Source organism: Panthera uncia, chromosome D2 (assembly GCF_023721935.1).
Source record: "Panthera uncia isolate 11264 chromosome D2, Puncia_PCG_1.0, whole genome shotgun sequence".
NCBI classification, from domain to species: Eukaryota; Metazoa; Chordata; class Mammalia; order Carnivora; family Felidae; genus Panthera; species Panthera uncia.
In genome coordinates this window covers 22,514,699-22,535,267 of record NC_064818.1, presented here as the reverse complement: position 1 = coordinate 22,535,267, position 20,569 = coordinate 22,514,699, and the positions used below count along the sequence as shown (strand labels likewise).

The 20,569-nt window shown below is 40.8% G+C and overlaps 1 protein-coding gene across 2 annotated transcripts in view; it reads right to left on the bottom strand.

Moving 5' to 3' along the window:
• The window catches only part of ARID5B (AT-rich interaction domain 5B), a 178,930-nt gene that overhangs the window by 69,755 nt on the left and 88,606 nt on the right, over positions 1-20,569 (bottom strand). Inside the window, exon 1 of one of the 2 annotated variants that reach the window (XM_049645104.1) lies at positions 1-20,569. This exon is cut by the window's left edge and continues 25,482 nt beyond it. The exons of the other annotated variant lie outside the window; for it this stretch is intronic. The gene's annotated coding sequence lies outside the window, so the exon portion shown is untranslated. 2 annotated transcript variants of the gene reach the window in all.

The window sequence follows — 20,569 nt, the reverse complement described above, 5'->3', positions numbered from 1 at the left end:
ATTGAACAGAGCTCTGCGATATTGGGTCTAATTTCTACTTTTCCCAAAAGGAGAAAATTACAAATCATTAATAACTTCCCTTCCTGATTCCTCCCTATGTTGTGTCATCTTCCAATTACTGTGATTGTGCTGATGGTGCCAGTTTCTTAAAGGCCCAGCCATAAAATATATGGACTAATTGTCGAACAAAACCAGGGAGCTATTAACACCCCAGCGGTGCAGCCCTTCTGGTCGGACTCTATTACATCTACACCACTGGGTCTGTGAAGCTCCAACGCGGGCCTTGAAGTGCTGAAATAAATTAACTCCTTTATTTAGACATAAACATCACATCACACCCCAGAAGGAGCCAGAATGGACATTTCTGGTTCACACATTAGTCCAGGGCAAAGAGAGTTACTTCCCTGTAAATATCGCTAACCATAATCTGAATTTTCTAATTTCAGAAACCCATTCCTCCAACAGAGTAATATTTATAGAAAATGAAATTTGGGTTTTCAGTTATGCCAACTTTCTCTTTCATATTCAAATGCTACATATATTCCAGAACATGTTTACAGAATTCTCCCATATTTCTAAATAAATACACAAAAGAAGTTCTGAAATATACACATTTTAAAGATGACTTTGCACACAGCAGCTTATTCCCAGATGTTTTACATTCTGAATTTCTCAATAAATGAATAACATGCTAGGAAAGCAAACACGGGCTGACAGTATTTAGTCTAAGTTTTTTAAATGGGATAACATATGTAGCTAAAAACAATTTTCAATAACGATATTTCACCATGAAATGGTTATTAAAGAATTCAAAATGAGCATTTGTAGGGTTCAGCACTGGAGTTCTGATAAAGGCAGTTTCGAGGATGATTTTAATTGTTTTGAGTTTCTCACAACCACACGGCAGCAACAATTCTTGTCTTCTATCTTCTGAGTTATATATATGTGTGTATATATATTCATGTGACAAGCCCATGATCCCAGTTCACTGCCACAAGTGCTCATTAACAAGCCTCACAGCCCACAGTCAGTTCTGCGAGCTTTGAACCAGTTCCAGAACGAGGGCTACAGCAAATGGCAGCCTGGCCCTTTCACTTCTTCCATTTTTTGTATTTAAAAAAAAAAAAAAAAACAACGCAGAAAACTCCCAATAACTGCTTCTTTCACACCTTTTATCTCCTTTATAAATTTATAATATTCACTCATTAAATCTCAAACTTTGCTACATTCTTATGTAATGCTTAATTCCCTTCTTCTCTGGGGTTGGCTGGTGAAATGTCTTTAATTAAAAAAGCTAAAAGCACTCTAAATCTGGATGGCAGACTCATTTCCAGGGCATTCAGGCATGTTGTCTAATTTTAAAACTCTGACAGGATACATGTAAATTTATGCAAGTTTCATAAAAGTCACAATTTCCTCCTTGAATTCAAGCTAAAGAAAATGCCCCCGAGCTCTTTTCAAAGCTGTTTGTTTTACTGGAAAGCTCATTTTGCCCATTGTGTTGGGGGTGATTATTCTAAAGAATATCCAAATGTCAGAATCCCATCAATCCCTAAGAATTAAGGAGTTAAGTTTCCCTACTATTGATCAAACAGGCTCTTTGATCACTATTTTATGGCTCTTTAAACACAGATGGGGGTGGGGAGGGGAAAATATTATCATGCAAATTATTTTGTTTGACAGTAATTAAGAAATTATATGTTAAGAAAATCAGTAATTGTTCACATGAGTCACTAATGTGTTTTCATTCTTTGTAAAACTTTCTGGCACGCCCTTCCTTTCTTGCTTTAAATAAGCAAGGACTGGAAAATATGCACAGTATTTGGAACCCAGGGGAGTGACATACTAATTCAAAGTTTGCTTGGAAGTGTAGCTTTGTGGAAACTCAACCCTGTTCCCATCCTTTTTGCTTCTACCAGACTTTACCCAAGACTTATCTCCAGAATGTTGGGGTAGCCCCTTTGCACGTGTGAGGTAGGGCCTCCTATGGGCTGGGACTCTCCCCTTTTCTTCAGAAGGCCATAGCTAGATGACCCAGTGCTTATGAAATCTATAAGAATAACCACAAAACAGGGGAATCAAAACCAGCTCAGCCATGGGCAATTAACTAGTCCTTGCTAATTCTGTTGCTCCCCAGAAGCAAATCTTCACTCCGAATTAAACATTTGCCAAAGTTTGTTTTGGACAGGCCTTAAATCCACAGGAAAGCGACTAACAGGGTAGGATGGAAGGCTGAGACAGGCCCCCTCCCGAATGGTTGGGACACCTTCAAATGAACTCAGGTTAGCTTACAAATCACTGATCCCTAAAAGAGCACAAACTAAAATTACATTTGTTTTTATTGAAAGACAGTCTCAAGTGCTGACATGTAGTGTAAGACATGTGATACATAATAATACTCTTAAACCAGTTCTGACATAATATCTCCGGCGGCCTAATAACCACAAATGATTGCTTTAGTTAAGAACTAGCCAGAAGCAAAATAGATCCATGTAAAAGTAGCTTGAACCATAAATACCTCAACAATATTTTATGTCACTTTGTAAAAGTTAAAGGAGTCCTATAATAATTAACAACAAAAACGCCATGTTCTTTACTATTGTGTGTTGGTTGTGAAAGGTTATTTCATAGTCCCCCAGGCTGCCAGTGCTGTAAATTATGCAGGCACCAAGAAGCATTAAGGAGAAATAATAGCAATTTAAACGAAGGCTGACGTAATTCATGATAAACAGTCATTGGAAAATATTACAATGTTGTCTTTTTTGAGTGGGTTTAATCAGAAGAATGTGACCATATTCTAACATAAACCACTTCTCTTTTCCATTGTGCTAGCACTTGGAATGTTGGCACTCACCCTGGCTGCAAGGTTCTTATTCACAATAATTGCTGGATCCAGGGCTCTAACACCTCTGGGGAACCTAACAATGTAAATTTGGTATTCTGATTGATGGAAGGAGCTTCCAAGACAAAGCTCAAAAGCTCTGGGCTGCATGGTGGTCCAAAAGAGCGACTGAAATTTGAGATGCACGTAGCCAGGATAACTTAAAGAATATATATCAAAAAGATGGCTAAGTAATGCAAACATTGAAGAATTGCTTTATTGTCACGTCTAATAGAACCTTGAGATGTGGTATAAATCTGGCAGCTGTTATGCTAAAAGCAAACCTTTGTCACACATTGTTCTGGGTGAACTGTAAATACAGCAACACATTAAGAGGCAAATATGATGAGAAACACCAAACCCGCCAACTTTCATTAATGCAAAGTATCGCCAGGTCAGTATCATGGACAGGATCACAGGATATGGCGGCCAAGCAGATGCGTATATCTGAACACACACAAATAATTGTTTAGATTTAATACGGGGACAGGGGAAGCAGAATTCTGTGCATAAAAACTGACTGGGAGAAGGTGGGGTTTTGTTTTTATTTTTGTTTTGTTTTGTTTTTTACCAAAAAAAGAAGAAAAACAAAGGCAGCAAGCTCAGAAACATGCCAACATGCAGACTGGGCAATATTTACCTCTCTGGAATTCACCCAGTCTTTGGGAGCGTAAAGGGAATAATATTGCTATTATAACTGCAAAGCCTTCCAAGGTACAGTTCATTTAAAAGTCTTTAAGCCAACTATTGATTATTCGTGTCAACGAAGGAAGGCAAGGATAAAAGAAAACACTGAAAATCCAATAGCTTATTTTTCCCACTAGTTTCTATTTCATTCATGATCCATTCTTTCCAAAGGCCATTAAGAGCAGAACAAGTGATTTCATTTTTTCTTCTTCCCCTTTTCTCTGCCAGCCTTCGGGTGGAGGTGCTAATGAGCTGGAATAAACTCAAATGAAGGCAGAGGAGGCAGAGGAGGCCTGCCCAGGGAGTCGGGGGGCTTGGATCATCTACATAGTGGGGCCCCTGTCCCTGATAATCAAAAGTTAATTGCCACCTTCCAAAGATCACTTATAATATCCATTATATAGCAAAACAGACTATTTTTGACTCAGGATCTCTTTTTCCAACTGAATCTATTTAAATAGTCCCAGAGGTCAAATATCTGGCCACTCCTTTAAAAATATTCTTTCAAAATATGATAAATGGCTTTCTTTGGCATTTATACTAATAAAAGCGTATTTTATCTCCTCTTACCACACAAACCTTACTCTCTCTAAATAGCCCATTGCGAACATTATCAGTGAATTTTGCTCAGTGTACAAATATTTTATGTATTACAATGAGTAGCAGAACGCAAAACTTGCAAATATTTATTTTTAGACATATGGGAAAAAAAGCAATTAGAGCTAAAAATGTGAAGAATGAAGAGCTCACTTAGAAGCAATTACATTGGACATGCAAACTGTTCTGCCATCAAACTTTTATTCAGATGCCATAGAGCATGTTAAGAAATATCACTTGCACACAAAAAAAGAAAATATTACTTCACAACTGAAAATATCCAATCACTATAAACAACATCTGGGGGTCATTAATAACTTACTCCGCAGTTGAAATTAGCCAAAGAATAAGTGGCCTGACTCAGAATTCCTAAATTTCTATTTTTGAAGGAAAAACAAAACATAAAACCATGACTTACATTTGCAAATATGGATGCTCTCTGGTCAGTTTACACGAATACGCAAATGTGTGTAACACACAATGATCAGTTTGTGTACACACAGCGGGCACGTACTGTTAATGCATTAATCGCCATCTCACCTTAAGTGGTGTCTTGTTTTTGCTTTGAGGGAGTTTAAAATTGTAATATTGAGTTCACTCTTCGCTCAGAGCCCTGTATGTAATTAGCATATTTTTCAGACTGGTAAGAATCTGACCATAAGCAGCATCTAAGAAGCTTCCCATTCCAAACTACTACAAAGCCTTTTGTACGCAGCCTAACACATTTTAAGAGCAAGCATACTGTTCAAATATTCCAGCCCTAAGATAAAAGAACTAACAATTTTACTGCCACACAAGCCACTGTGCTGCAACACCCTAAATATTTATACTAACAGGAGTTGAAAATAGTATCAGAGAACAATGCCAAAATATTTCTTCTACTCATTAATAGCAACAGTCTTTGGCAAGACAGATGCCAAAAAGCCAGCACTTTTCTAATTCACTGGGTCCCATCACATGGTCTGTTATTATAGGTTTCACAGGGAGTCAACACGTGGTTGATTTAATGGGAAAGGGAAAATAGTCTTTATGACAATCCATATTTACATTTTTAAAAAATGTCTCTAAAATATCTCTCTGAAAAGTACCAAATTTCAAGTGTAAGGCACACAGTTCTTATCACATTTCAATGTCTCCAGAATCGGTGGCCTCCCAAATGGACAGCATCTTACAGTGATAACGCTTTTTATTTCTTGGCAGTATGTATGAAAATGATGTGTATTACAAATGATGTTTAGATTGGATGAAATATAGTACCTAGTTGTTTGGTCTGTATCAGGGATCGGCAAATTTTTCTGTAAAGGGTAGGAGTGTAAATATTTTCAGCCTTGTAGGGCATACTCTACTCGACTTGTCTGTTGTAGCACAAAAACAGTCATGGACGAGACAGAGACACATGAGTGTGGTGTGGCAGCGCTCAGCAAAACATTCTATAAGACATCAGGCACCTGGGTGGCTCTGTTGGTTAAGCATCCGACTCTTGGTTTTGGCTCAGGTCATGATCTCAAGAGTTCATGAGATCAAGCCCCGCATTGGGCTCTGTGTTGACTGTGCAGAGTCTACTTGGGATTCTCTCTCTCCCTCTCTCTCTGCCTCTCCCCCATTTGTGCTCGCTCTCTTTCTCTCTCTCTCTTAAAAAAATTAAACAAACAAGCAACTCTGTAAGACAGCAATGGGCCAGATAGGGCCCATGGGCCATAAATCTGCCCTATTTAGCACACTGTGAGAATGGAGCCAGTGTTGCACGCTGAGGGAACACTGGGCCTGATGCAGTGCCCCTGATGGCACACACCGGATGTCTCACTCCCCAGTCTTGCCAGTGTAACACCTCGCCTTCAGCAGGTGCCCAGTATATGTCAGGGGAGGCTAAGGCGAGCTATCGTGCTTAGGCTCACATGCCTCATTAAATGGATATTGCTGGGGGTTGGAAACAAAGACTGTGCAGCTGAATGTGAAGAACTTCTGTGGGGACATTTTTTGCATCCCTTTTGTCAAAAATTTTGAGCACACTTTGGATTCTTGCAATCATTCTTCACGCGAATCAGAGTAGTTACCCGTTTACCATGGACAGCAATGCAGCACACCCCACAGGAGCACTAGCTGGAGAGTACCAAGCTGGGTTTGAATCCCAGCTCCACCACTTGCTGGTGGATGGCTTCCTCTTAAATAGCTCTGAACCTCAATTTTTTCATCTGCAAAACAGGACACTACCTACCTCAAAGTATTGTGAGAATTTAAGGAGGTGATGTATATATTAAGTGCTCAATACACATTGAACCTTAAACCTTCACTAAACCTTCCACTAAAGTGATTAATCATATAAAATATATGTGATCCATTAAATAGATATCATTTTGGGACACAGACTCTATTTAGACACCTAATACAGTGCCTGACACATAGTACACTCTCAATAAAAGGTATGAGTTATTGTTATTTTTTTAATTACCCAGAATTCTCAGGAAATGAGCTGCCCTAGGTAGTGAAATGTAACATTGACAGAGAATCGTTACAAATCATGATCTGTTTCACAGATAGAATGCAAGTATGTGAGGACAGAAAGAGATCTGGAAGATCACCTGGTCTAGGGGTTCATAACCTAAGGTTTCACATAAGTGGACAAATCCCGAAAAATATATGCAGATTTCCTATATTTGCTTGATAGGTTAATTTTTGCTAACATTGTTCAAAACCATGATGGTAATGATGATGATGATGTTTGCGCGCACACTTTCATGAGAAGAAGACTCATAGCTTCCTTCAGATCCTCCAATGGGGCGGAAATCCAAAAAAGCTCAAAAATCCAGTCCAACCCTCCATTTCAGAGGTAAGAGTGGAAATCTGGAATTAACTGAGTTGGTGAAGCTCCATATTTGGTGAGAGGGCCAGATTCTAAACTCAGTTCTCTTGACTCCCAGTCAAGGGCCCTTTCTGGTACATTGCACTTTTTCCTATTTCTGGGTAATTCATAGCACTAGAGTGTATCCCTCCAAAATCATGCACTTTTCCTTAAGGAAAGCCTTTTACGGGAGCCCGTGACTGCCCGGGGAACATACCCTACCTTCTGCTGCCATTTGTCATCTCAGTCTAGCACGTCAGTGCAATTGCAGCTCAAGGGTTCTGCCATCACACCTGGATGGAAGCAATTAAGGAAGGAAGAGCTGGCAGTAATCATTACCCTGTCGACTTCCACTCGTCAGCATCATGGCCACCACTACAACTTTGGGCATTCCTGCAACACTGAGTCTCAGTCTTAAGTGTGCATAAAGTAAGATTAAAATGTTGGTGATGGGACATTGCCCATTCAAATTCAGGAGGTCTGAGACTAAAAATCACAATTTTAGTGAGTTCTTCGGGAGACCAAAGATCTTTGCCCGAGCTCACTTTCTTGCCTAAGTCCCCCAGTATTCACTGAAGAAATTTTTTCCTCTTGTGTCTTAGAGTCACACAGAAACTGTGGATCTTCATTCTGAACACTGGGTTCTCAGTGTCGTCAACCATAGCCATAGAAGGTTCAGTAGATAGGGCTGATTGTAACCAAGCACTGGGCTGGCTCTGATTATCTGATATCTCTGCTATTGCTGAGAAGGAAAATAATTTTGGCAATAAGAGATTCTTGGAATTTATCCGAAAGAAACCATCAAAATGCTGATGCTTTTATAAACAAAGATGTTCATTACAGTGTTAATTATACATTACCCATTGAAGCAACAAAGCTAAACAAAACCCTGGAAGAAACAAAGCAACTTCTAATAGAAAGGGATTATGTAAACTCTGATAAAGTCATTTGATTCAGTATTATGCAACCATTAAAATGGTGCTAGTGAAACTGTTCATAAGGATATGAGGAAATGTTTATAAGTGCTAAAATTTTAAGGTAAAAAACTGCATGTATAAACTGTTCTCAAGTAAATAAAAATGCTATGGAAAAAGTCTGGAAGGAAATAGATAAACCCTGATGAGATTACCAATGATATTTAGGGAGGCAATATCAAAGAGTGGAGGAGCATACCAGCTTTGAAGCTAGACAGACCTGAACTGGAATCCAGCCTGACCACTTACTAGCCGTGTGACTTTGGGCTGATGTGACCTTTCTTAGCTTCTGCTTCCTCCCATGTGAAGTGATGGCTAATATGGGATTCCTTACAGGGGCCTCTAAGGAGTGAGATTATGTATGTAAAGGAGTTAGCATAAGGCCTGACATATGGTGCATGCTCACAGAAGAGTGGCAATTATTATTATTATTATCCTTGTCCTTTCCATAATGGAAATAATTTCATAATGAGAAAAATATTTTGAAAAACATATGAGCTGTGTTTTACTATTTTTTCCCCCTCCTTGAAATATTGTACAAAGGGTATTCGGGATGGGGAGCATCTGGTTGACTCAAGATCCTGGTTGACTAGAGTTTGCTGCATAGGATCTCGTGGTGGTGATGCCATGCCCTTCAGGACTGGGCCCCATATGGGGGGGGGACAGCCCCCAGAAGCGCAGATCGAGAAGCTGATGCCCACATCCCAGTGAGGTCTTACCACTACTACACTCATGTTTAACTCCTGAATTTCCCGATCAGTTCTTCAACTGCCCAAAGGGGTCATGGACACAGGTCCTTGAGGTTATACAAGGTTGTTCAGAGGCAAGATCTTGAAGATGGGGTGAAGGCCACTTGAAAAGTATGATCAACACTCCTCTGTGTGTGAAGGACATTCTTCTCCTGGGTTGTGGATGCCAGTGTGAGGGCGGGATGAGCCTCTGCCCCAGTTGGAAGAGGCCAGGCTATGGTCTCTCTGCTCTCTGAGGCTACCTCCTCACCTCAGCTCCGGCAAGGTCAGCAAGACACTTTAATAGGGGTCCCTGTGGCCCCTTTTGTTCTAGTTCTGACATATTTTAACTCCCTTTCTTGAAGAACAAAGGGACAGAATGCATTCTCTATAGCATAGGGCCTGTCATCTGGACTATGATAAAGAAAAGGAGCAAAAGAATCCACTTTTACCAACATCCTTTCTCTTTCTGAAGGTGTCTGTGCTTGGAATGGGGCAGCGGTCAGCACCCTGACAGAGTATAGTTTCTGGCACTGTGCATGGTCATCTTTGTTAAAATATTTGATCTCCTATTTTATTATTTTAATTATTTATTTTTTGAGTTTATTTATTTGAGACAGAGTGAGTGAGTGGGGGTGGGACAGAGAGAGAAGAGAGAGAATCCCAAGCAGACTCTTCACAGACAGCGCAGAGCCTGATGTGGGGCTCGAACCCACGAACCACGAGATCATGATCTGAACTGAAACCAAGAGTTGTACACTTCAGTGACTGAGCCACCCACGTGCCCCTATCTCCTATTTTAAAGACCTAATTTTCAGGGTGCCTGGGTGGCTCAGTTGGTTAGGTGTCCGGCTTCAGTTCAGGTCATGATCTCACGCTTCATGGGTTCGAGCCCCGCGTCCGCCTCTGTGCTGACAGCTCAGAGCCTGGAGCCTGCTTCAGATTCTGTGTCTCCCTCTCTCTCTGCCCCTCCCCTGCTTGTGCTCTGAATCTTTCTCTCTCTCTCTCTCAAAAATAAATAAACATTTAAAAAATTAAAAAGAAAATAAATAAAGACCTAATATTCACGTCTGGAACTGTGAGGAAGAAAGTGTGGTCTGTTAAACCCTGTGTGTTGTGAACTTGCCTCATCCAAAGATGGAGCTCTCCTCACTGAAGCTCTCCTGAGAGATAGAAGGTCTCATCCTCATCCATAAAGAACACGACGTAAGTCAACAATCCACAAAGTATGCTCAGGGTGTAAGTGCCATCCACCAAGTAATCTTCCTAGTAATGAATGTTCAACTGGCTAAGCTTTTTCTTTTCCAACACTTTCTGATCTGATCCCAGTGTGAACTGTGATCTATATTATGTTTCAGATCCAGATAGCCCACATTTAATTGGAACTTGTCAATGTCCTAGATGCTAATGACCCTGCCAGTGTTCCTTGATTTTCACACCGAATTCTGAGATCTGTGGGTTAGAGGCTGGAAAGATCAGTGTGGTGACTTATGGGTACAGGCTACTATTTGCTTTAATTTATGGATGCTCCTTGACTTCCTCAGAGAACACCCTTCTAGGTTGTGCAGACTCCGGGATCTATTAAACATCATAACCAATGAAAACTCGTCAACCAAAGATCTTGACCGATTTATGAAGAACATTCCTCTGGTTTGAAGAGATGAGTAAATGTTGAGGAAAAAAAACATGTCCTTTGAGCTAGATACTTTCCCTTGAGAATTCAATCAATTGGCAATGAGCTAAAGATTGAGGTTAAGAAATACTTGACTTTAAGGAAGGAGATAAAATGATAATTTGAAGCCTTCTGACATTTGGCAGGATTTTTACTCACTTACACAAACATGTGTTGATACAGAGGTGAGTAACGCATGATTCTTACTCCCCCTAGGAGCTTAGAATCTAGGGAAGAGAAATGCAATAGAATCCATTAACTTTAATACCAAACAGAAGAAAAAAGCAACTTTGAGAAAGTACTGAGGAACACAGAAGGACACGGAGTGAAGTATTCTAGAAGATTGTTCTGAATCTACAGTTTCAACCTAGAAGCAGCCCCTAAACGTCCAGGAAACCAAGCAGGCACCTCAGTCCTTTACCCCCTGCTGCAAAGTTGATGCATCTCTCCTTCTCCTTCTTATAGGCCCAAGGGGAAATTTCCAATTTAATAAGAGACAAGTTGATTTTTCCTCCAAGAGGCTTCCCCTGGGTCCTAACCACAATGGGGTCTCTGAGAGAAGGACTCAGAAGCACTGGCTCCCTCAGGGGAAGGTGACATCTTCTAGGAAGAAAAAAAGTTTTGCTTGCAGAGGCTGGTATTTTATTTGTTTTGTGTGTGTGTGTGTGTGTGTGTGTGTGTGTGTGTGTGTGTTTTAACGTCTATGCTGAAAGCTAAAAATGGCAGAGGAAACAATCTCTTTCTTTGAGCTTCAAAGTCTGGAGTATTTTCTATCTCCTCACCTGAAATAACTTCCTTTTTTTTTTTTGAATCCCTCAAGGTCCAGTTGAAGATCCACTTCCTTTCAGAGCCTTCTCCTGACATCTGGGCCCTCTTTTACATCTTTTAATTCCAGGGGCACCTACAATTTGGCCTCCTCTGGTTAGCCCTTAGTGGACTGCCTTGCAGTGCCGATTATATGGCAGAGCTTTCTCATTTACAAAGCTTGACAGATATCATCTCCTCTGAACATCAAAATAAGTCCTGAATCTTAGCCCCATGCTTCTGTCACTTTAGGGTGGAAACGTGTACCCCCTGGGGTCAGCAGACTGGGGTGGGGGTGCTAACTCCCACTTTGGCAACGTGCTAGATCTGTGACCCCGAAATAACTATGTTATAAGGCTGCTCGTGGTAAGATGAGGAATTTTTAAGATCACAATAATATCTATAGTGGTCCATCACTCTATGTCTTATCTCTGCCAACTCATGTTTTAAGTGTCTTAGAGCAGAGACCCATGTCCCAACAATGCCTGGACCTCCGCCTTCAACAGAGCCGGTGTTCAATGCATGAATGGAAGCACCCAGAAGTATTAGAACGTACCAGTCTTTTTCTGCCCAAATCCCATCTGTTCTTCAGTCTTCCATGATGGCAACTGGAGAGCCAAAAAGGCCGTTCAGAGAAGAGACTCTCAGGGAGAGAGTTTCTAGGCAACTTCCAGAGGGAGCATAAAGCCCAGATGATGGAGTCGAGGCCCACGCCAGCCAGCGATGAGAAGATTTCCTGAGCAGGCAGTGCCGCCTGCACCTGTGCCAAGAGCTTGGCTAGTCTGCCTCCTTTGAAAACCCATTACCAGATCATGGCAAGCAAAATTTAATTTTAAGAAGGGAAATGATTTATGTGCTACAGGAATAAAGAAGTGACAGAAGCAGGAAAGCTTGCATACATTTCATTTTTTGAAATTAGACCTATAATTTTTTCATTAAGGGAGGATGCCAAGTTGGGAAAGCCAATGCGTTCCTAAGCAGAAAATTACAGAGAGGTGTATAATCAAAGTCCTGTCAGCATCACAACCCCGTGCCTTAAAAAGAGTCCATGGGAACACAGGGCAGTTTACTATCTGCCCCTTTCAACCTCCAGCTCTCACAGGGCTCTCTATTTATACCTGCTTGTGTGATGAGATGGGGAGCACCACTCTGGCTCGTGTGCAGAAGAGACCGCAGGCCAGCGAAGGCTGAATCAGGGAGGCTGGTAGAATACAGACAAGCGAGGACGGTGGCTGGCATCAACGTTTCCTGATCAGATTTTGAATTGTCATGATCATTCCTCTCCTAACCTCTCCAACACACACCAGTCTCTGTAAAGCCTACAGAACCCACTGTATATTCATTATCTAGAGAGCTGGTGACCAGTTATCTGTTTCCAGGCAGCCGGATCTTAGGAAGCTGGAAAGATCTTTCTGAGCCAGGTCCAAGCTGAAAGGCAGTCTAGTGTCATTGTTCAGAGCATGGACGCTGAGCCAGAGTGTCTAGGTTCAAACCCTGGTTCTGCCACTTGATAGGTAACTTTACTGTGCATAAGTGTTCTTACTTCAAAAAATGGGGGAGAGCAATGATATTGACACAGAGTATTTATGCATCCACTCACTCATTTAACCCAATATTTATTACACACCTACTGTGTGTCTAGTATTGTTCTGGTCCCTGGGTGGGTACAGGGTTGTGAACCCGCTTTTTTTTAAAGTTTACTTATTTATTGAGAGAGAGCGAGCGTGGGAGGGGCAGACAGAGAGAATCCCAAGCAGGGAGGCAGGGCTCGAACTCTCAAACTGTAAGATCATGACCTGAGCCAAAATCAAGAGTCAGACACTTAACTGACTGAGTCACCCAGGTGCCCCACGTGAACCCTCTCTTAAAGAGCTTACATTATAACACAGGTGGGGATGGGGGACACAGACGATAAACATATAACAAAACAAATATGATAGTTAATCTCAGATAGAGATAAGTTATAGGACGGTAAGTATATGTTGGGTGACGGGGTACAGCGGAACACGTGAAAAGGGGCAAGTCAGAGAAGACTTGTCTGGGGAGCAGACATCTGAGCTGAGGATGCAATGATGAGAAGAAGCCAGACCCATGATATCTGGGGAAACACATTCCATGCAGAAGGACAAACAAGTATTTCTGGAATGAGTGGTTGTTGAATGATCTTTACTAGCAAATGATACCTCATTTCCCCAGTAGTCTGTATAGGTATGAAATAATTCTATAAATGTTTTTTTGAGGAACCACTATGGACTTGGTAGGTGGGTAAGGTTGTGTGGCGTGGTGCAAGAGGTACAAGAAGACTTAGTTAATGATGAGTACTTAAGTGGTACTTGCCATGGACCATCTAAGTGTCCTAATCCTCACAGCTCTTGAGGTATGGTTAATACCCATGGCATGCCTATCCCATATTTTCCCAATCTTCTCCCCACATACCACACTGTAAGATCATTAGGAGTATAAATTGTTTTGTCTTATTTACAACTGTGTGCACAGGGACAAGAACAATACCTGGCACATGGTAGGTGTGTAATAGATATTGGTGCAATGCATAAATGGACAAGAACGTACTGAGTATCAGGCACTGTCGTGGGCTCCCAGCATCCCCAGACAGCCTTGCTACAGTCCAAGGAACTTTAATCAATACAATTTCCTTGAGCAGATAGAATGAAGGGGTTTAGAGGGTATCTTTTGCTATCAAGAGGATTTTACAAATCAAGCGAATACAGACTTATTCTGATCCTCATTCTACCATCCCTACCCTAAGTAGCACTTTTGCCTGTGATTTTTCAATGACCTGGTTCTTTCCTGTTGTGTTTGTGTGTGTGTGTGTGTGTGTGTGTTAACTGATAAAAATATCTATTTCACCCTAGAGAGGAATATGTTGATCTTGCTAATGTAATGGGATATAACTTTCTTGCTTTTCTAAATGAAATGCTAGGTGAAATATTAGCCAATATAGACACAGATCCTTTTTTCTGGAGTGAACAAGAGTTTGTTGTACCCCTGAGTCCAAATAGTTTTTAATAACCCATTGAGTCCCCTCGGCTACAAAAGGAGTCCACAGTTATTTTAAAATATCCCTTCAAGTTCCAAAAATAGAAAAGAAATCCATGAATCCTACCCATTCCATATAGCATGACTCTGAAAGTTAACTTGCAGTAACAACATAAAAATTCTGTTCGTTAACCCTCCACAGAGATGGTACCCTAGCTTCCAACGCTCTGCCCCAGGAGGTCTGCTCTCCAGCCCTCTTTGTGTCTTAGCGTCCTGGAAGCCAAGGCCATATGTTAATCATTACATGTACTATTGAGCACATCCGATATACCACTACATTTACTACGTTGTATGATGAACTTAAACATTCCTCTGCCCCTACTTGGGCAGCACATGCAATAAACAGAAAGTACCAAGCATGGTCCTGGGTAGGCCACTATCTAATGGCAAACAGAATCTCTAGAAAATTTCCAAGACAAAACAGTCCTCCAAGAGAGATCTCTGAAGGTTAAGGTCTTCTGCATAAATAGCAATATACAAGAAGCACGGCTCCTTTTCCACTCTGCTTCAATTAAAGAGAAACATCTGCCTTGTTATCATTTGGGAGATCAGTGGGCACTGCAGGCAGGCAGCAAAAGCCTGAATATGGACAGGGGCCAGGAGCAAGGCCATTTGATCATCGAAATCCACTGTGACCATGAAACCTACTTTGGCAAGGAAAAAAAAATGTTTACTCACTTACAAATTCCCATGATCCTTAACAAAACAACTGCCTTTCCTTTCATTTCCAGCAAAACATGTGATGTTTAGAGGGAAGAGGCACAGTCCAGCTCGTCCTCTGCTTCAAAATAATTTTATGCATCCTGAATTTTCTTTCATAAGAAGTCAAAGTTTCATTCCCTCTTCTGTTTTCCTCCCTCCCTTGGCTTTTTCTTCTTTTGTCTAGAATGTCATTATTTCACCCAACAGGAAAACAGAAATGGAAAGTTCAGTGCAGAGTCAGAAAAGATTCTTTAAAACATACTGTAAAAAGTAGGAAAGTTTTCTTTTCCATTATGGTTCTAGAAAGAGTCCCAGGGCCTTAGAGGAACAGTTCCTTTATTATTTACAGAGCAAGATCAGTGTAGATGATTCTAAGTTGTCTAAGTCCTAAGTTCTAATAGAAACAGTAGAGAATCTTCATTCACCACGAGGACTTTTTTTTGGTCAAGCGGATACAGATTTAGTCTGAGTCTGGCGATGAGCTATTACTACCCGGTTTTAAAGATGGGACAAGTGAGGGGACTTACATCTCTTGCCCAGAGGAATAGCAAATCAGACAGGCGAGCCTTGATTAATACTGTACCTGTTTGTAAGCCTGGCACTTCTTTCTCCTAAATGGTGCCATGCTCCTTGCGCTTCAGCAAAGGATATGTTTTAATGCTGATGTAGCCACCTTCTCCCTGAGGGTAGGACCTCATGGTTTCCTGCACGTGGACCAAATGCCAAGATAGCAGTCCATCTCATCTCTGCTCTTTTCAGGTGAATTACCACATCCTTCCTTTAACTCCATCCCATTCCTTGGTCAAGGAACACACATACACACAAACACACACACACACCCCGACTCCAAAGAACTTAGAAGAATGTCTTATGTTTCTTTGTAATTCAAAACTCAGACTAAAATAAACCGTATCTTTTGTTATATTTTTAATTAACCATATCTTAATCCATTTAGTTCCACCCATATTTACGGACTGATTTCATCTCATTTATATATACTGGGTCCACCTTACATCTGATAAAGCTGGTACCTTAAAGTTGTCCATGTACCTACTGTACTGTGCACACCTCTGTTTGGAGTTGGCTGTCAACACTTCACACATGTGAAATCAATCGTGTGATAGTCATGTAAACAGCACACATGACAAACTGGTAGGCATTTTATTGTTCTAACAGGGAAAATAGGCAAAATGGGTGCACGTGTATGTTTTTCCTACCGTCCAGACAATAGCATGATATAAATGATGGTATGCGTTTTACAAAAGAGGAATCAAATTATAAAAAGAGGTAAAAGCAAGGTAGGGGGATGGTTGAAGAATGCCTCGTGCTAGGAGAGTCTAACAGGACAGTGGGGGCAGGAATTATGCACAGGGGAGAGATTTTTATGAGAAAAATTGTCATTCGTAATGTCACTTTCCCTTCATTATTATTATAATCTCATTTCCTAATTGCATGTGCAATACAATCAGTTTTCGCAATGCTTTAATGGGGAGTCCATTGCTTTAGTTTTAAAAATAGTCCATTTTCTTGTGCTGAGAAAACAGCACATTGCCTTTAAGAGCATTGTAACTGACAAGACGGAAGGATTCAGGCAGGATGTCGAGGCTCAAGCTTTTCAATCACCTGCCATTAATATGATTCGATTTATGCTTATGTCATAGGTTTAGATATCGCACAGCGCTGTAAGCAGGGAAGGGACTTGAATAAAATACAGGGACGAAAGCAGATGGTATGCTATCAAAACCCTTCAAGCCTAAAATAACCTTTCCCAAGTAAGGAGGATAGTTAATTAAAACCAGGATATATTTACTCTATTCTGAATATCTCAATGTAAATAAAAATCAAAATGACACCACTGTAATGTGGGACTAAATGATGAAATTTCATCTATTCTATTTTTCTTTAATAGTTTCTAATCAAACTTTTCATTAAACAGCTTCATAAAATTCCACGGAGAATTTATTTATAGGGATTCATTGTAGATTTAAAAGCCTTACTTTTATTGTTCAATTAAACCTGTTATTCAGTGGACAACATTGAAACAGTGGGGAGGGGTGATGATGTCTGAGCAGTTGGAAGAGGCTGTCACACGCACAGAGGATGTGGGTCATCTCTGCCCAAGAAAGCCTAGTTTGGGCTCTAAAGCCACTGCCTGGGTTCGTCCCAGCCCTGGTCCACAGACTCATATTCCTGTCCCCCTGGTAAAGAGAAGGCACCAGTCCATTTATTGGGGGCAAACCAAGTAAGGGAAGGCCAACGGTTCACCCAGGGTGAAGGCAGCCATTCTTAACATGGAGAGTCAGGACATGAATCGTCAGTGATCTAGGTATTTCCAAAACTTTTCTATTAGCCTTTCTCCCTATCCTTTTTTTTTTTTTCTCTTAAGTTTTTATTATTTATTTACTTTTGAGAGAGAAAGCACGAGTGGGAGAGGAGCAGAGAGAGTGGGAGAGACAGAATCCCAAGCAGGCTCTGTGCTGTTGGCGTGGAACCCAATGCGGGGCTCGAACCCACAAGCTGTGAGATCATGACCTGAGTGGAAGTCAGATGCTTAACTGACTGAGCCACCCAGGCGCCCCTCTCCCTGTCCTTTAAAACCAGACCCAGTCTTGCCTTTTTCATGAGGCTTTCCCTGACCCCCCTCCAAGGATCACCCCCCTCCCTGCCCTGGCCAGCCCAGTGCTAAATTCCTCCTGTGCTTGCTTTCTGCAACACTCACCAAATACTTAATCATTGACTTTCTTGTAACATTAGTTAACCTTTCAGGTGTGTTAATCCTGTCTTCCCCAATTAGATTTTTAAATCCTCCAAGCAAGCAAGAACCGTGTTTTATTTATCTTCTGAATGCCCTCTCTCACCCCCACTCCATAATCCCATTTAAGAGGAGAAAGCAGAAAATATATTAGTTAATAAAACAAACATTATTTAATCATAGGAAAGCAGACACTGTCCTTTTGAGAAGGGCCTTGCAGGTATGTTATGGCAATTTATGAATTCCATGTGTCAAAGGTGTAGCTGATAAATGCTATAAACCCTTTGCCATCAGCTCCACCATTCACCCACCTGGTGATATGGCTAATAAAATTTGATTTTTACAGCCTAGGCATACTGTTACCTAAATTACATTTGACCAATTACTGAAGTCACCAAACGTGTGGTACAGAATATATACTGTGTAGAAAATTCATCTGTGGGCCCCCTGGCACTCGCGGTAATCTGACAGAAGTGCTTCAGTCATCTGGCAGTGTTTAATATTAGGAACATTTGTTTAATGCTAATGAAATTTATGTTCTCCTACCAGCTGTTAGTTGGTTGGAGAAACCCAACCCCACATTTTAACAAACTCTTTAACCCATGTTGCTTTCAAATACAACCAATTGGAGGTTTAAAAGGGTGTTTTCTGGAAGTTTAGATGTGTGACCCAACGTGGAAGGTGGGGGAGGGATGTTGGCGAAGGTATGCAAATCAGGTCAAAATAAGCTCTTTTGCGGGGGGAAAGGGTGTCCACTTAGGAGAATGAAATACTATACGAAGTACAAACTCAACTAATATTAAAGATTAAAGAAAAATCTAATATTCTAATGATTAGGCTAGCCATCTAAAAGCTCTTTAAAGGTACCTTTATTCCAAAAGAAAGCTTCCACTTTAAGAGGCTGGAGAAGAAAAACAGCATTAAAATTAGCTTTACCAGAAGAAAGTTCAGGAAAACATTCAAAAGTCAGATGCTTGTGTTTGTGAGAACATTTAAAACTAATTTAGGAACTCTTAACAACCATTGTGATCACTGTTAAATTGGAACTTCTTTCTATTACCAATTCCAGACACAACAGCTTTCAAGCTCAATGACTAATAACTCTTAAATTAGCCAAAAAGGTTAAAACATTTTTCATCATGTTACATTGTGATGCTCTTTGAACACTCTTAAGTGAGGGAAAGCATTCTTTCAGTTTTATTTTGTGTCAGAAATTTACAGACCTCTTCAGTGGCAAGCAGGACAGAGGGGTTTGGACGTCAGGGATATGGGGAAAAAAAACAACCCTCAAAACAGAAGTGTTAAAAAGGGAAGATTTGTAGAGGTTGATCTGAAAAGAGAAGGTATTAAAAAATGTATTGGATACATTCATCTACTTGAATACAAAAGGTTATTCGAGTATTAAACAATTCTTCTTGGAAAAAGGAGAAAATAACTTATAGAAACACTACTATTCTCTTATAGAATGGCAGTCGTTCAGTAAGCCAGAGCTGTGAAAGGCATCCGACAAAAAAGTTTGTAAGGAAAAAAGAAAAAGCCAGGTCCGATGAACCTAGGTGCCCTACTTCTTTCCTCCCTTCCTTGTTGGATTATACATCATCCCCTCATCCTCACCCCTACGTACAACACCCCCCTGAAACAGGTGGAAGGCTGCCTAGGTCATGAATACAGTGGATTTCTCAAACCATGCTGAGGCCTGCAATTGTTTAGCAGAATAATCTGAATCTGAATAACCCACAAACTAGGGATCCTCGGGAAAACATTAGCCGATGGAATCAAGGAGTGTTCCAGCTCAAGGGGACCCCATTAGTGCTCCCTCTGGGCCAGTGGTCTCAGACTCTTCTTCACCCCAGGACCCATGAGAGATTCAGCATGGGTCGGTCATCATACTGGTCGCTCCATGGTGGCAATTCCCAAAGAAGGGGTAGGTGGGGGAGTTTCATGCCTCTGTAAGTACAGGAATTTCCAGGGAACATTTATAGCTTGATAAAGCACCCCCAGGGCATTCTGATATCCCTGCCCAGCCTGTTGAGAACCACGATATGAGCCAGTCTCTTCAACAAACAGATGAGAAAATGAAGATGTGAGAGATGTGACCCTGGCTTGCCTCCAGTCATTCACTGCATCATGCAAGGTCTCCCAAATGTATATCTCTTCTCCTCCTTCACTTCTATCTATAGAGACACATGACTGATCAGCTAGGCAGAGATGCAGATAAAGATATGTGTGCATATATCCATCTTTGGTGGGCATGGTGTACAAAAAATATATATAGATATCTGAATATAGATATATAAATAAGTATAAAAATATACACAGATATCTGAATATAGATATATAAATAAATCTCTCTATATTTTTTATACACTGTGCCCACCAAAGATGGATATATATGTGCATACATACATATATATGAAAAAAATTAAGAGGCATGGGGATCTATCTATCATCAGTCTATCTGTTCACCTTTATAGTACTGAAGTAGTCACAACTGGTGCATTTTTATAGTTCCTTATAACATGGAAAAGGGCGTGATCAATTAAAAACAAAAATCAGTATCCAAATAGCCAAAGCCTTCAAAGAAAGAACTAACACGGAAGCTTCTTGTCTGAAAGTCCAATTTCAAGGTCGACCAAGCAACTTTGGACCCTATACTGAACAACAAATTCTAAATAATAACCTTTTACCCTGGTAAACAGAAGCTGCCGAAGAGGCAATGACACTTCATGCCACAATAATTTTGGGGGGAGGGGAGGGGAGGGGTGGCACACAGAGATTGTGAAAATAAGCCTTGTTCCCCATCACCACTCTTTACAAGAACCGAAAACAACTAAACACACACGCGCAAGTTTCAGGTAGGAAAAAAAAAAAAAAAG